The sequence below is a fragment of the Perca flavescens genome, chromosome 11 (assembly GCF_004354835.1).
Source record: "Perca flavescens isolate YP-PL-M2 chromosome 11, PFLA_1.0, whole genome shotgun sequence".
In the NCBI taxonomy this organism is placed as follows: Eukaryota; Metazoa; Chordata; class Actinopteri; order Perciformes; family Percidae; genus Perca; species Perca flavescens.
Window position 1 is genome coordinate 7295951 of NC_041341.1, and position 18330 is coordinate 7314280.

Below are 18330 nucleotides of genomic sequence, written 5' to 3' on the forward strand. Positions count from 1 at the left end.
CGAACCAGACCGTGAAAAAGTGAGAGCCCCGACCAAGCATGTTGAAAAATGACGTCCCCCTGCTTCGATTGAGACGCTTAAGGAGACTTTTTGCGTCAGTGACAAACGGCAAAGGCCCCTGGCCAAGCGTCGCTTTTTGACGCGCTGGGAGTGAGAATGTGTTGGTTTGAAAAGGGATCGAAAGAAGCCCAGGCTCATCAAGTCCTACCACTGGTCTTTACCGTAGAAGTGCACAATCCAATAAGATAAACTAAAATTGAAATACACAGTGTGTGTGTGTGTGTGTGTGTGTGTGTGTGTGTGTGTGTGTGTGTGTGTGTGTGTGTGTGTGTGTGTGTTCTTGTTTAACTATATTCGTGGCGTCCAAAAACTGGGAGTCCAGTATACTTGTGGGGTCCGGACAGCTTTGTAGGGCCAAAATGCTGGACCCCCCAAGTTTAAAGGGCTGTTTGAGGGTTAAGACTTGGTTTTAGGATTAGGGATAGAATTAGGTTATGGTTAGGGTGAGTGTAAGGGTTAAGGTTAGGCATTTAGTTGTGATGGTTAAGGTTAGGGTAAGGGTTAAGGTTAGGCATTTAGTTGTGATGGTTAAGGTTAGGGTAAGGGTTAAGGTTAGGCATTTAGTTGTAATGGTTAAGGTTAGGGTAAGGGTTAAGGTTAGGCATTTAGTTGTGATGGCTAAGGTTAGGGTAAGGGTTAAGGTCAGGCATTTAGTTGTGATGGTTAAGGTTAGGGTAAGGGTTAAGGTTAGGCATTTAGTTGTGATGGTTAAGGTGAGGGTAAGGGTTAAGGTTAGGCATTTAGTTGTGATGGCTAAGGTTAGGGTAAGGGGCTGGGGAATGCATTATGTCTATGACGGGTCCCTACAAAGATAGTGCCACGCACTATGAGTGTGTGTGTGTGTGTTTGTGTGTGTGCGTGTGTTTAACGGACAGATACAGGAAAGCCAGCTGAATTTTGGGTTGTGCAGCTTCTTTTTACAAACATACCACAACATTTGGTCATCTGAAGAGCTTCCAACAGTCCCCGCATTATCTGGCTGTGCTGGACACTTCGGTGCTTTCCACCTACTAACCCAGTGTAAGTCAATGGCCCTTGACTAACCAGCAGCGTAAGACAGACAGCGCTGCCTCTGTGCTAACTGCAGCCCCCATGTGACAGATGTTGTTTAGAGGTTGACCAGCCGGCTCCCAGCTCCGACCTGCTGTCGTCCCGGTGCAGAGTGACGCAGGTATTGCACAACATTTTCCTTGGTTATGTCGATGTGACATCACCAGGCTCCTCTTAGTGCTCGCTGTTTCCCAGTTCCCCTGACGCGTGATAAACTCTAACGATCGCACTGTTGTGTGTAAACACCGCAAACAACTCAAAGAACACACACACACACACACACACACACACACACACACACCCTGGCTGCCTCAGATCCTGCTATATCCACCTGTCACACGTGACGTCACATATGAGTCAGGTGAATGCATGCGTGCGTGCGTGCGTGCGTGCGTGCGTGCGTGCGTGCGTGCGTGCGTGTGTGTGTGTGTGTGTGTGTGTGTGTGTGTGTGTGTGTGTGTGTGTGTGTGTGTGCGTGCGTGCGTGCGTGTGTGTGTTCATACAGGCTGCTGCTGGCTGTGGGATGTTTGCATAATCAGCACAGCAGCACACCTTGGTCACAAGGTAAACTTTCCACTGTGCTCAGAGAAAAAGACCTCCGCTTCACACTTGAGTAGTCAGAGAATGGCCTACTTTTACAGATGGGGCTGATAGGAGGTGAAAGGTAAGGGAGCGAGAGAGAGAGAGAGAGAGAGAGAGAGAGAGAGAGAGAGAGAGAGAGAGGTGTTGGGGGACTTTCTGCTTTCTTTATACAGACAATGGGTACCACATAAGAATGAGTATTAAGGCCATTTGAGTAAAACAAATGCATGATTATATAGCCGGTGGAAAAAAATTCATGATTTGAGATTAAACTCACAAATTTACAAGGAAAAAACATGGATATTCTCTGAGATTATAAAGTCATATATTTATTACCTGATACACAAAAGCCATCACCTCGTCCAAATAAGTATGTTTTTATATCCTTTGAATAGGCCCAATTCACAGCAATGTCTCTTCAAAATCCAGATAATGCTGGACTAAAATCACGACACTTTCCTTATCGATATGAATCTGATTTTCAAAGTAGGATGTAGAAACGTTACATATTTTATCTTTAAAGTTTAAATGGGAACTTGGCTTGCCAAAATGATCATTTTTGGAAATGAGGAACATCAACACTTTTGGTTGACAATTTTTTTTTCCATCAAACCAATTCTGTTCCCCTGTCAATCTGGGGTCTGATTTTGGCAAAACATTTCTAATCTTCACTGGCTCTGACCTGAAAGTGTTGAAATAAAATTGTCAAGACATGACTGATTTCTGACTTTTCTACATTTTGAGGGCACACGCTGCTTCAAATTGTTATATCAAAAGAGAGCTCCCCATGGCATAAAGCAGAGTCAGTTCACACAAATTACAAAATAAAATTGATATTTTCTCACTTGGTCTGCAGGTTGTGGTTTTATTTCAGTAAGTTTTGAGGAATCCATCTCTGTGATTTGTGCCTCAAAACAATGGAGGTGAATGGAGTTTGCAAGTGATGCATTGGAAAGTGACATTTAAAAGATTTCAAAAAACATTACCCTGGTTGCACACATCTTACCGTGAAGGGTTTCATACTTTTTACAGCGTTCCTAAATCTACTGCGGACTATTTGTGGACACGGTTTGAAGGTAGGACATTGTTGAATTCTTTTAATGTAATTTATTCAGTGCTACAAATCTCTGTGTCCAAACCTGGACAAATAATACCAAACTATCTGCATCACTTTATTTCATAGAGGTTTTAAATGTGCTATATAAACTGGAGTTGTTCCAAAAAGTGTGGGGACAATATATATAGATTATATTAAGAATAATGGCTTATCTCACTTATTGAACAGTACTGGAGTACCTCTGAATAACAGTGGTCACATTTCCTGCAAATCGGGATTGTTTTATGTCATTTGGATGACATAGTATGTTGAAAAAGTCATAAAAAGGTCATAGTATAGTATGTCTAAAAAAGTTCATAAATGTCATAGTATAGTATGTTGAAAAAGTCATAAATGTCACATTATAGTTACAGTATGTTGAAAAAAGTGATAAAAAAGTGACAACATAGTATGTCGGAAAGGTGATGAAAAAGTCATAGTATAGTATGTTGAAAAAGACATAAAAAGTCACAGTATAGTATGTCGAAAAAGTGATAAAAATTCACAGTATAGTATGTCGAAAAAGTGATAAAAAGTGATAGTAAGAAGTCATATTATGTTGAGAAAAGTCATAGGATATTGAAAAAAAGTCATACTGTAGTATAGTATTTGAAAAAAGGGATGAAAAGTCATAGTATAGTAGGTCAAAAGAAGTCAGAAAAAGTCATAGTATAGTACGTCGAAAAAAGTGATTAAAAAAAGTCATAATATAGCATTTTAAAGACAGTCAGCAAGAACATACAAACTAGAAACAAAAAGGCCCAGCCCATAGTGGGAAAGGAACCAAGGGAGAGAGTCTGCAGTGCCTACTTGCTAGTGCTAGTTGGAACAGTGCTAACCACTGAGTCACTGTGCCACCAGATAAAGCATGTTGAAAACAGTCAAAACAAACATTATAAATGCGTAAAAAGCCAGCAAGAAGCACTAAACTTAAACAGTCATAACACAAAAAAACTGTAAAGATATTTAAAAGCCGAATCATACAGTAATAGCTGAAGGTTTTGTGAATGGTCTAAAGTTTGAATGACGTCTGTAGGTGAATGTATTTATGTGGGGTAGCATTTGGAAGTGGAAGAAGCCTGAAAAGGACATAAAGATTGCTCCACTGGCTTTTAATGTAAACAAAAAGAAAGAAAAAGAAATTTAAAAAAGTAGGCACATAAGTGATTTGAAAAACTGGTATTCTGCTTTTGTCCAGAAATGTCGAGGAGGTTTCACAAGGGCTGTCGATGAAGGAATGCTTTTGGCTGTTGTCATTTGGAGGCTCACCGGTGGGTCAATTATATAGAAAGTCTAAAAATGTCATAGTATTGTATGTTGAATAAAGTGATAAAAAAGTCATGGTATGGTATGACGAAAAAAATTCATACAGAACTTATAGTATGTCGAAAAAAGTCATAAAAAAATCATGGTATGGTATGACAAAAAAATTCATAAAAAAAGTCATAGTATAGTATGTCGAAAAAAGTGATAAAAAAGTCATAGTAGAGTATGTCGAAAAAAGTCATAAAAAAGTCATGGTATGGTATGACGAAAAAATTCATAAAAGAATCATGGTATGGTATGTCGAAATAAGTCATGAAAAAGTCAAAGCATATCAAAAAAAGTCATAATAATAATAATAATAATGCTGCTGAATCAGCATTCAGACAATTATTAAATTTGATTATTGAATCAATCTGCTGCAGATAATCCTCCATACTTTATTGGGCTTTCGGTTAATTGTTTTAATAAGACTTGAACTGCGGTTCACCTGCCCGGGAGACGCTAATGGCGGACCTGTTGTTAGCTTTAGCGAGGCAACAGAGACCCATCTGTTCTGCTCTAATGAATGATCATAAGGCCAGGCCCCAAAGCATCTAAATATAGATGGGGCAAATTAAATTCAAATGACTCAGAGGTTTTGATGACTGAGACGAGTGACTTATCCCTCCTCGCCGCCCGGCTCCGGTCCGTCAATGAACTGCCTTTCAGCAAACATACATGCACGCTGAGGCTGGAGTCACTTATTCCACTCGAACCTTAAACTGTTAAGAGGAAGGAGGTTGGGCGGGGGTGGTGGTGGGAGTGAAAGGAAGATGGGTGGAGGGAGGAGAGAAAGGCTAAAATCAGTTGGCGGAGGAGAGGAAGCTGTGTCATATCCAGGAGGAAGTGTGAGTCAGTGCTCGTACATTCTTGGAGGCTGATTCAGCGCTGCGCAGGAAGCGGGAAACGCTTACTGCTGAGCTTTAACACCGGGAGGGAAAGAACCGTGTCTGGCGCAGTGTAACCCCAAAAAGCGTCCCCCGAGCAAACAAACACACGTCTGCACAGGTGTCATCTCGTGCACCAAATCGACTCGGCTGCTTTACAAGCTCGGTGGAGACCCGCTGACCCCGCAAAGACGTGGCTGCCGCTGGAAAAAAACACAGACTCGAGTCAAGAGAAAACGGAAAGGAGAAGAAAGTCGGCAGGGAGGCGAAGAGCTGTCAGAGAGGAGGGAGGGCAAAGGGTAGCGCTCTCTCTGGGTCTTCCTCTTTTTTCTTTGGTCCCCAGAAAATCTCCCCTTCCTTCTCGCTCTCTCTCTGTTCGCTTCTCAGATTTCACAGTTCCAGCTATGGCTACTTAACCCATTCCTGTCCAGTAAAAAAGAAGAAATGGCTACATCTGAGAGCAGCAAGTCACTCAGACGAAGGAGGAAGTGATTACAGTGAGGTCTGGCCCAAAAATAAAGTTGAAAGACTTTCTGTCATTACATCAGTCTACTTCTGTCCCAATCAAGTTTGAATTTTTGGTGGCAGTGGGGGAGGTTTTTCCAGGTTGTGACCTACATTTGAGCTAAAAGCCAGGGTTGGTGACACTGTGGTGGCGATGTGGGTGGTGGTGGTGGTGGTAATTACTTGTTTAGAGGATATTCTCCCCCCTCATGTGTACACCCACGGACAGCGTGTCCCACCCAGACTCTCATGGTCACTGCCTCGGAACCTCGTGATAAAACATCAGCTTATCACCAGTTTCCATTCAGCTTCTTTGCGCTTATGTAACGTCAAGCCAGGGAGGAAGTGCTGTCCGCTGTGAACGAAGAATGTATCTGTGTGTGTGTGTGTGTGTGTGTGTGTGTGAAGAGGAGGAGGACGGAGGACGACAAGAGAAGAGTGAGAGAACGCGTGGAGTGGAACAGGTTTCCACATGAGAGTAAACCCACCAAACATGCACGGCAGTGGAAAAAGTGTGCTCAACTGATTAATGCATGGGCACGCACACGCACACACACACACACACACACACACACACACACACACACACACACACACACACACACACACACACACACACATCACTCTCACACTGTGTCTCTGTCTCACACAAAACCATGTTGTATTGTACGGGTTGTTGCTAGGAGACAAACTAATTCCAAACCTCTTGAAACAGAGGGACTCACTCCTCATTTCTAAGCCAGTACGTCGGGAGAGAAAAGGGAGAGGGATGCGGAGGGAAGGGCGGTGAGGAAAAGGTGGTGGTGGGGGGAGGGAGGCAACTCTCCCACGCAGAAAAGCTTTCACTCTCAGCAGGAACAAGTCCACAGACTCATCAGTCTCCGGGTTCGGCGTCGACTCCGTTCCTGAAAAAACATCAGCGTGAATGAAGATACACATCAAACTGTTCATGCAGCAAAATGGCTGTTCGGCGCACCTCTTCCTCATGCAGATATTTTCAAACGAGGAATATGAGCGTGACAGCTGTGGCCAAAAAGACTTTTAAGGAGTCATATAGGGAAATTTAATTTGGGCAGCAATGCCTTATAGAATCATCGTGCGTTCTCCAACTTAAACCTAAAGGATTGCATTAAATGTCCTCTTGTATGGCTGCAGGGCTTAGGAGAAGAAGAAGCTGCAATTTCTAAATTTCTAAATTTCAAAAAAAAAAAAAAAAAGTATCCAGAGACAAAACAGTGCAACATATTTAAATATTCTCTCGCTGACCAAAATAAAAATAGTAAAGACAGCCTTTATTTAATCAGCTAAATCCCACTGAAGACCTCAAGGTTGAGGTAAACCTGAGAATTTAAAAGACGTTTTAGTTACACTTTACTTGAAGGTATCTACATAACAAGTCATAAACGTTTTTGACATAACGCTTCTGTCAGTAAGTGTCATTCAGTTTTTGACAGAAGCACAATCAAATTATTAAAATATAGATAAGGCAGAATAAAAGTTATAAAGGACAACCAAGGCATCTTTAAAATATTTATAAAAAAAAAACATAAAAACATCAACATATTAAACAGTCCTTCCAGAAAAATGCGGAGTTTTCTTGTGATTGTTGTGGGCAAAAATCCTTGATTATGCGGCACGTTTTATGATGAAATTGCGGGAACTTACAAAAATTGTGGTTTGATGAAAAAGTGGTTACGTAATTACGTCACTTCATAACGTTCCCATGACAACAGGGGAAAATGGCTGCTCTTGTGTGAAGTAAACGCGACATTTTTCAACTTTCTGCTGAGACATATTATGGGACTTTTTTGCAACGAAAATGCGGTGATTATGAAATCATGCAAGCCCCGCATATTTTTGCGTGGAAATCGGCAAATAATGCGGCGAAAGTGCGGCGTATTTGATAAAAATGCGGACTTTGGCTGATTATGCATTGAATTATGCGATCGCATAATTGCGTTTTTCTGGAGGGACTGATTAGGTTGGACCTCCTCTGCAGGTAGAAATGAACCCCCGAAAGTAAAGAATAATAAAATCTGAGAAAAACGTTAGGGTTAGGGTTAGGGTTAGGGTTCATGTGTTCATGACAGTGTCATGTCACTCTTATGTAGATACCTTCAAGTAAAGTGTTACCGACTTTAACTTTATAATATATATTACAAGACTGGGAGTCTGCAGTCCTGCTGTGCAGACCTGTGAGGCTGTACTTAACACAGTGGTGCTTTGAGCTAAATACCGACAGCATGCATAATGTTTGCCACGGTCAACCTCTTAGTTTGGTGTGTTAGCAAAAAAAACATTTGCTGATGTCTGTGAAGGTTTTTAGTCATGTTTACCCAAGGAAGGTTAAAATCAACTGCAACTGGACTTAGTTAAAGGGGCTTCGAAGACGTCTCGTCTCTCATCCGAGAGGCTTCTTCAGTTCGGACTGAACGGTAGGGAAAGCCAGCTATTTAGGCTACATCCACACCGGCATTGTTGAAACGAAAACCATCTCCGTCCACACAAGAGTTTTAGCTCCAGTAGCAGAACTAATCTCCGTCTATATTTACAACACACGTCACGTGGACACACGCACACAGGACAGGAAGCAGTTTGTCTGACGTTACTCTGCGGTTGAAAGTCATGGATGTATAAGTTGAAAATACACAAAAGATTTTGGAAAAAGAACAACAAAATTGTAAAGTTGTAAATTTCAAATTCATAAAGCCTAGAGCTTTGCATTTTCTACCATGAAATCACTGTCAAATGGTGAAAGGTGTTTCACCCTATAACTATATTATACATTTTGTATTCTTGCATACTTTACATTTCCGAGAAAGAAAGGTATATTATGTATCACATTATCCATAATGATATACATCAGTTTTGGAGAGAAAAAAAAATGAAATGACCCTCAATATAATTTTTTTAAATATTTTCTTTCGATCAAGTTCAGTGCACATTTCTATACAATTTTAGGTATTACTACATTATTATTGGGTGCAACAAGGTGTGCAGTAGAAAGTGCTTTGTTCTAACGGGTTACAGTAGTTGTTCCCCCCCTCCCCGCACTCTTTTTTATTTTCTCTGGAGTGAAGTTATACAGCCATAATCTGTCAATCATAGAGTGGCAGTCAGGTGCTTATTATGTCATTACTAACGTAAATGGAGGCCTCAACATTCTTCAGTACGCGCATGCACACACACACACACACACACACACACACACACACACACACACACACACACACACACACACACACACACACACACACACACACACACACACACACACACACACACACACACACACACACATACTGTACCTACCTCCTGTCATGCGCTGTTCATTTCGATCATGCCATCTCTGCATCCTCTCAGCTGCTTCATCTCTCTCTGTCTCCCTCATTGTGAAATCCCGAAGCTGAAAGGGGAAGAAAGACACATCTCAATTTAATGTTCAACTGTAGTCCTAGTTACCTTGCATTCGTGTCTTTACGGTGGAAGGAAACCGGGGGCATGCCTACGCAAACACGGGAAGAACATGCAGACTTCGCACCTGTCTGGACCACGGGCCGAACTCTGCGGTGCAAACTCGCTGTGAGGCAGAAATGCTAACCACCGAGCCACCGTCCGGCCTGTATTAGAATTGCTTCATGTCTGAACGGTGCTTTAAAAATAAAACTGCCTCGCCTCTCACCCTTATTTCAAAACGCCGTCGTCCCCCCTCCCTTCCCCCCCACCCCGACGGGGTCCGTCCCTGACACTGGCTGCTCCTCCAGCCCATCGTGTCACATGCTGTGGTGGCGTGAGGTCAGCTGCCTGTCTGTCCATCTGTCTGACACGACAAGGGAATGTGCTGCGGGGTTTTTTTTTGCGGCGTCAGGGTTTTCCTGCAGATGGACTTCAGCGGGATGGAATCCTTATTCTTATTCTTTATTTTATAAAGGACAACACACATTAATTAACATTTATGTAAATGTGCCAGTGTTAGCCAGCCGGGCTAATTTTCAACTGTAGTCCTTTGGCCAGATGATTTTAGACCAGACCGGCAGGAAATGGCAAGACATTAGTAGCCTACAGGTTAAACTATACAGTCTACAGACAGAAGTCAACAAGACACCACACAGACAGCTAGAGCAACAAATAATCTTTCTCAGTAAGCCATGCAGAGCTACAGGAAGCAGCAAGACATTAGCACAGTTACACATCGACAGTATCCCCATTCAGTGTAAGAAGCCATGCGGGCATCGAAACACAGACAAGCAACACCGTTCAACCATGCAAAGCAATAACAAGCAGTAGTAAAAATCTCTTTCTCTCCGACGTCTCTGACTGTGTGCATGTCGAGCTAAAGTTAGGGGCCCATGTGAGAGCCGATACAGAGACCCGCTGTTAGCAGAAATACCCCGGGGTCACCTGGTGCCCGGTGCGGCCGCATGTCTCCATGGGTGTCACCTGCAGGATGAAGAGGCTTCTATTTTTAGGACGGTATCAGTGAACCAAGGTTGACGCAGTCATCGGCATGCATGACTGACTTATTCCATCCAGGCTGCAGAGGGAGCACAGACTGTAGGAGGGGTTGGCCCAAAATGTACAGTGTTCAGGACATGACGTTCAATTTTAAAAAATATAAGTAAGTAAGTAAACAAAGCATTCTCTACTACATTCTCTGCTTACTAATGATATTGTAAGTCGCATGACAGTTTAGTTTAGCGGGGGTTTAGCACTTTTGCAAGGCACTGTATCCGTGTCCCCCTAAAGGTCTGATCCTAGAATCGCCCCTGCTGGGGAGTTAAGATATGCTCTAGGGCTCTAAAGGTTAGCACCAGTACTTTAAAATGAATATGAAATGTAATAGGAAGCCAGTGAAGTCAATATGTATGTTCTTGCTGTACCGGAGACTGCATTTTCGGAACCGCATTTCTAGGACTGCATTTCCATGACCCTAGTACTCCACCCAAATACTACTTTCCGTCCAAGTACTCATAGTTTGAAAGGCTTATTCCACCTAAATACTACTTTTGTCCAAATCCTTTTAGTTTTAAAGGTTTAAACGGTTCAAAATCAATACTTTTTTTTACACTCTGTTGTTAGAACACACTACACACAGGCCTGAAACACACACAAATACACACACATGCTCAGGTCCTCCTATACATGCACAAATTCAGAGTTGTCAGAGTGGTTGGGGGAGGGGGAGCCTTGCTCAGTACCCAGGAGGTGAACTGGCATATCTACCCAGCTACCAGTCCACACTACTACTACTACTAGAGCTACAGCCACCTCTATCTATTTATTTATTTCACCCAAATGCTACTTATTTCCAAGTACTTATAGTTTAAAAGTTTTTTTTTTTAAAGCCAGGGTCCTAGAAATGCGGTCCTAGGATTGCAGTCCTGAAAGTGCAGCTTGATGCTACTCAGTGAAGTTAGGATAGAATTGGTGTGATGTGCGATCTCTTGTTACTTGTAGTTAAAAGGCGAGCAGCCGACGTTTTGGACAGTTTGAAGACGGATTCAGGGAAGTATGATTCATACAGGTAGAAAAGAGCATTCAAATAATCTAAACGAGACAAAAAAAAAACACATGAATAATCATCTCCATCTCATCTATAGCCACCACGCTACAGCTGCAAACATGAACCGATCAGTTGTCGACTATTAAATTAATCGCCAACTATTTTGATAATCGATTTCAGTTTGAGTCATTTATTTGATGAGAAAAAAGTAGTCAGTGTGGGAATTGAAGTATATTTACAAGAGGCAATTTCTCACGTTGAGCACACAAGTGCGTGTGTCGTTTATTTTTTTAGCAAGACAACAACTCAACCAGGAAAAAAGGCGCTGACCAACAACAAACCCCCGTAGCGTCTAACGTCATCACGCATTCAGAACATTTAAAGGGGCCGCCGTCCCTGAACAGTCATAATTACATGAAGTGACTAAGGACAGTAAATTACATGTATATGTATTACGTTTATCACTGCATGTAGAACCATATTAAGAACAAGGTGCTGCGTTAATAATCAACAGTGTGTAGAACCACACTTAACAAATAAGGTGAATTATGTATGTCACATTCCCCACACACGTCCCCCCAGAATTCACCATATCAGAAGATAACCAGACAGTCAACGGGGAGGTGGCCGTATTAACCGACCACAACGGGTGCGCTGCACCGGAGGTCGGGGAGGCCCCACTGAAGCCGGCTCCCCGTCCTGACACGGGTGCGGGGCATGTAGTGTGAGAGGCCCGGGAGAAGGGGAAACAGGGGGTGGGGACAGGGCCGGAGGCCGTCCGCGTCGTGGGGGCCGAGCCAGGTCAATTGGCCTGGCCACGTCCAAGTGAGCTGGTTTGAGGCGGTCAATGGAGAGGCGCTCCGGTTTACCGCCCCTGTCCACCACAAAATGTTTGTCCCCTGACTCCAGAACGCGGAATGGGCCCTCGTAGGGGCGGGCGCGTTGTCCCCCTGTGGGCATCTTGGCGAATGAACACATAGTCGGCCGTCTGAAGCCCGGCGGGGACGTATGACTGAGGGTGGTCGTGACGGGAAGTGGGGACAGGTGCGAAAAGCCTTGCATTGTCCAGTAGAGTAGACCGCTGGAGTGTAGCAGACCAAGGAACCGTGGTGCTAGGGACAAAATCCCCTGGAACCCGCAGCGGCTGTCCATAAACAAGCTCCGCGGAAGAGGATTGAAGGTCCTCCTTCGGCGCAGTCCTGATGCCCAGCATCACCCATGGGAGCTTGTCGACCCAGTTGCTGTCTTTAAGGCTGGCCCGCAGGGCAGCCTTCATCGACCTGTGAAAACGTTCACAGAGCCCATTAGCCTGCGGGTGATATGCGGTCGTGCGGTGGAGGTTCACTCCGAGGCTCTGTGCAACAGCATTCCACAGCTCAGACGTGAACTGCGCACCACGGTCAGAGGATATGTCCAAAGGAGTGCCGAAACGGGCAACCCAGGTGCTGATAAATGCCCGTGTCATGTCGACAGACGCCACTGATGTCAGTGGCACAGCCTCAGGCCAGCGGGTGGTCCTGTCAACCATGGTTAACAGGTATGTGAACCCATGGGAGGAGGGTAGGGGACCAACCAGGTCCACATTGACATGGTCAAAGCGTCTCTCCGGAACCGGGAAAAACTCCAACGGGGCTATAGTGTGGCGGTGTACTTTGGCCCGTTGGCACTCAACACAGGTGTTAGCCCAGTCCCTAACATCCTTCTTGAGACCGTGCCAAACAAACTTTGCTGCAACCAGTCTCTGTGAGGCTTTCGAACCCGGGTGGGAGAGACCATGGACGGCATCAAAAACTTGTCGTCTCCATCCCGTGGGAACAAGTGGCCGAGGACTGCCTGTGGAGACGTCACACAGGAGTGTGGCGCCGGCATCGCCAAAAACTACGTCCTTGACCTGCAGCCCCGTAGTCGAGGGTCTCGTCCTTACCGGCAACGTGCTGCAAGTCCGTAGTGAACTCTGAAATGTAGGACAGATGACGTTGCTGGCGGGCGGAGCATGGCTCAGCCACCTTTGCCATAGCAAAAGTCAGCGGCTTGTGGTCCACAAAAGCAGTGAAGTGTCGACCTTCCAGCAGGGAACGAAAGTGTCTGATGGCGAGGTAGAGACCCAGCAGCTCCCGGTCGAAGGTGCTGTACTTTCGCTCACTGGGGCGCAACTGGCGGCTGAAGAAAGCCAGTGGCTGCCAGGCCCCGTCCACCCACTGCTCGTAGACAGCACCAACAGCGTAGTCTGAGGCGTCTGAGGTGATGGCAATGGAGGCCGTAGGAGAAGGATGCGCCAGCATGGTGGCGTTCGCCAGGGCTGCCTTAGTGGCAGCAAAAGCCTTGTCCCTGCTCTCAGTCCAGTCCACAGCGTGTTTGGGTTTACCTTTCAAGGCCTTGTGCAAGGGCTGCATGAGCTGAGCGGCTCGAGGGATGAAACGGTGGTAAAAATTCACCATGCCGAGGAACTCTTGCAGGGATTTGACAGTGAGCGGGCGTAGGAAATGTGTCACCGCCTCCACCTTTGATGGGAGAGGAGTCCCATCAAAGGTCCATGAGGCGTTGAAAAGATTGAGCTGCGTTTTTAAGGCCGAACGGCATGCGCAGGAACTCAAAAAGACCAAACGGCGTGATCACTGCCGTTTTGGGAACATCCAGTGGGTGTACAGGCACCTGATGATATCCCCGGACGAGGTCCACTTTGGAAAAAATCACCTTACCAGCCAGATGCGCTGAAAAATCCTGTATGTTCGGGACTGGGTAGCGATCAGGTGTCGCTGCCTCATTAAGCCGCCGGTAGTCCCCACAGGGGCGCCAGCCGCCACCAGGTTTGGGTACGAGGTGGAGGGGCGACACCCACGGGCTGTTGGATCGTCGGATTATGCCCAGGTGTTCCATATTCGCGAACTCAGCCTTAGCCACGGCAAGCTTGGTCGGGTCGAGGCGCCGAGCACGGGCGTAAACAGGCGGACCAGTAGTGGTGAGATGATGCTCCACACCATGCTTCACAGCAGATGCAGAGAAAGTGGGCCGAGTGAGGGCTGGGAAACCGGCAAGCAGACGGTGGAAGACATCTGAGGCTGAGAGCATGCTAGACAGTCTTATGGAGTCAGCCCCGCTGAGCGTGCACGTATAAGAACAGAACGTGACGGGGTCGATCAAACGGCGGTTCTTTACATCCACTAACAGCCCATGTGCACACAAAAAATCTGAGCCGAGGAGGGGAATGGCAACTTTCGCTGTAACAAAGTCCCAGCCAAACCGCTGTCCTTCGAAACACAATTCAACGTACCTCGTCCCGTATGTGCGGATGGGGCTACCATTAGCAGCTTCCATAGGGGGGCCGTTGCTGCCGGTCAACATGTCCAAACGGGAAGCAGGTAGGACGCTCCTCTGTGCTCCCGTGTCGCACAGAAAACGCCGTCCGGAGATGCTGTCACGGATGAAAAGCAGCCTGCCAACGCGGCCGACGCCCATGGCCACTACTGAGCGCTGGCCTGGGCGTTTCCCGACCCGCTGAAACTGCATGGCGAACGGCATTTGTTAGCCTTGGTTCCAAACTTTGCATGGTAAAAACACAAGCCTGAAGACAGTTGGGGGGCAGAAGACTGCTGCCGACAAGAAGTTGTTGCAGCGAGAAGGGTCATCCGGCGTCGGAGGAGCAATGTGCGCGGGAAAAAGCGCGGCCACACAACTTCCCTGACTTGCCAGGAAAAATTTATCAGCTTCTTCAGCCAGTTTCCGACAGTCAGTGATTGTGGTGTTGGCTAGTGCAGCTCTCACTTGGGAAGGCAGCTGACGCAGGAAAAGCTGGATGAACAGAAAATCTGGTCTGTGCTCACCCAAGAGATCCAGCATACGGTCCATGAGCTCAGACGGTTTGCTGTCACCCAGTCCTTGAAGGGAGAAAAGCCTGCTGGCTCTCTCAGCGTCCGACAGTTCAAACGTTTTCAACAGGTGGGCTTTGAGCGTCGATACTTCTCAGTTGCGGAGGAGTTTTTAGAAGGCTCACCACTCTAGACGCGCCGTTGAATTTCCGAGCCGACACAACGTAGTAGTACTTTGTTGTGTCCGCGGTGATCTCACGCAGAGCAAACTGCGCTTCAGTCTGGGCGAACCATGCCGATGCCGACGATTCCCAGAATTCGGGGAGTTTCAGGGTAACAGCGTTAGTGGTCATGACCGTTTCGTGTCTCTGGATCCGTCCAGCAGACTAATGTCGGGGTCACCAGTGTGGGAATTGAAGTATATTTACAAGAGGCAATTTCTCACGTTGAGCACACAAGTGCGTGTGTTTTTTATTTTTTTAGCAAGACAATAACTCAACCAGGAAAAAATGCGCTGACCAACAACAAACCCCCGTAGCGTCTAACGTCATCACGCATTCAGAACATTTAAAGGGGCCGCCGTCCCTGAACAGTCATAATTACATGAAGTGACTAAGGACAGTAAATTACATGTATATGTATTACGTTTATCACTGCATGTAGAACCATATTAAGAACAAGGTGCTGCGTTAATAATCAACAGTGTATAGAACCACACTTAACAAATAAGGTGAATTATGTATGTCACATTCCCCACATCAGCTTGTTAAATGTAAATATTGTTCTAGTTTCTTCACTCCTCTGTGACAGTAAACTGAATATCTTTTGGGTTGTGAACAAAAAAAACACATTTGAGGACCTTGTCTTGGGCAAACGACCGATATCGTCGTACGGTTTGGAGGAATGGTTGCTATACACACATTGAGCGAACTGCACGGCATTTCTACATGTTGTGAGCCTGGATTCTTTGGCAATCTGCAATATTATATGGGAAATGACAATGAATGAGTTTTTTTTTTTACTTCTGGAACAGCAGTTTTGGTTACACCTCAGCTCTTTATGAGTAATCATCATGGAAGCTTTTGTGTTTGGGCTGAGCTGGAACAGATTATCGCCTACTGTCCCTCCCAGTCAGGTTGGGTCAGGCCGTTGGGACGCCTTCACACCAAACTGTGTGTTAGGTTTCTCCTCGGCCCGGGTGAGTCACCAGGTTTGGTATGAGATAATGGAACAGCGAAACGTGCTGTGATCTGCCTCGCTCACCAACCGTTTGAATGCGTGGTGAAGAGTGGTCACACCAAAGCCTACAGTGCCCTGCAGTTATTACTGGCCTCTCCGAGTTCCTGATCTGGGATATCGTCTTCCAAGAGATGTTTAGTCACCGGTTTGACTTTCAGGCTTTACGTAACTGTCGTGATTCAGCCTGCGTCAAGCATCAAAGACGCTCACGTTCTGCCCCTGGTAGCGGTTGTCTATGTTGATGTAAGACGGTTATTTTGACGCAGATGTGGTCAACTTTATTTGTTTATGTGGTGTGTAAATCATTTGTTTATGTGGTGTGTTGAGTGGGGTGGCACAAAAGGTTATTTTATCAGAATACAGCAGTAGAGATAATTCAATTCAATTTTATTTATAGTATCAAATCATAACAAGAGTTATCTCGAGACACTTTGCAGATGGAGTAGGTCTAGACCACACTCTATAATTTACAAAGATAATCTGCTTAGAAATATAGGAAATATTTGATAGGATAGAACAACATAATTCTGCTGAATAAAACATCACATTCATTATTAATTTTACTTATTTTCATTTAAAAAAAATGTATATCCTAATACAATACACATTTTCTATATGCTCAGTCAAAAAAAAACTTTAAAAAAAAATTCCAGCGCTGGTTTCATGGTATCTACATTTTGGATAGTCGTCATGGAAAAATGAAGTGGTCATGTGACAAGGGCTGGGAAGATTGGCACAACAGGCAGCCAAGTAACAGTACTCTGATCCAATAGAAATCACAATTTGTCATTTTTTGTGGATTTGGGGGGGGGCGGGTGCCGCCCCGTGCCCCCCTTTTAGCCTTGCCCCTGCATTACACAGACTTTGTACTCGGGAGCTGGCAGGGTAAAGACCATTAAATGTCCGGTCCAACTTTTTTTGGGACATTTGCATTCCCACATAGCGCTCCTCCGGGTAATGTCTGGGTAAGTTCAGGGTTGCAGTGCAAGTGTGAAAGGGGCTTTAGAGTGACCGACAGAGAGAATCTGGAGATTTAAAAGGAGCCAGACTTCAGCCAGGGCTGTAACATTTATATATTAGGGAAATGAAGCATTTCAACTTCAGTTTTTTATCACCGACAGTAAAATGTCAAAGCCAAACTGTGTTTTTGAATTCTTTAATCTTGCTTATTTCTTCTACTATTCTAATACAAAGAAAGCCTGAATGAGACTCTGTGGCATTGGAAAGTACTTTGCTGGAATAATTAGACGTTTGAAGGAAACTGACCTCTGAAATATCAGTGCATGATGAGAAATGTTTTCTGGAGCTGTTCCTGCTTCCACTTCTGCACAGTTCTGTGTTCAAATATGACTCACAGACCTTAAGGGATGTGACACAGACTCAGTGCTTTTACAGTGATGCGTAAGAGGCTTGGAGTTCATACCTCAAACTGTGTCCACCTGAGAAAAATCAACTTCAACGACAATTTGCTCTCAGTCTCGGTCTGCTTCTTTTCCTCCTCACCTCGCCATTATAAACCAGCACCCTGGATCTCGATGACGCAGAACCATCTGAGCTTTTAAATCTCTAATGCAACATTTCCAGCAGCTGTATGTGTTAAGTCCAATTTCCGAACACATATTCAGAAGGTGATTCATTTATTTTCATTGTTTCTTTTATGTCTTTTTTCTAACCTTTATTCAACCAGGACGTCTCTTGAGCTACATTATCTCTTTTACAGGAGAGACTTGGCCAAAATGGCAGCTTAACATAGTTATCTCTATAGTTACATAACAATACACATTATTCGTAATGTTGTCAGACACTTAGAATATTAATCTGAGTCTGTCAGCGGCAAAACGGGCACTTTTGTGAAGGTAAATACAAGCTGGACATTTGCCCTATTAACTTACATTGTAGCTTGTTTCGCCTCTCGCTTAATACTGGACCAATGTCAAAGATTGTTGTTCCCATCAGTCACTCAGACACAAAGACACAGGAAAATAGGGTCCAGGTCGTTGACTGACGCTGGGAAACGGGTACATTAACAGCCGTCGCTCCTGTCAGGGTCCCACATTTTGTTGACCAATCCATCCATCAAGAACCTCCACGTTCTGCGGACTTTGTGGCTCTGCAACAACGGCACTCTACTCAGACTAGAGTCATTACTTTTCGGGCTTTTGTAACTTGAAATACAAATTGCCTGGGTCTGTCCAATGTTTCTGCCTGCGAACAGGAAGGTTTTTCGTGTGGATTTGTTGGGTCTTTTTAAAGTATGGAGTGTGGTCTACACCTACTCTATCTGCAAAGTGTCCTGAG

At 45.0% G+C, this 18330-nt stretch overlaps 1 pseudogene; it reads right to left on the bottom strand.

Moving 5' to 3' along the window:
- Nucleotides 1-11599: 11599 nt before the first annotated feature.
- Nucleotides 11600-14506, bottom strand: LOC114563586 (uncharacterized protein K02A2.6-like; annotated as a pseudogene).
- Nucleotides 14507-18330: the final 3824 nt, after the last annotated feature.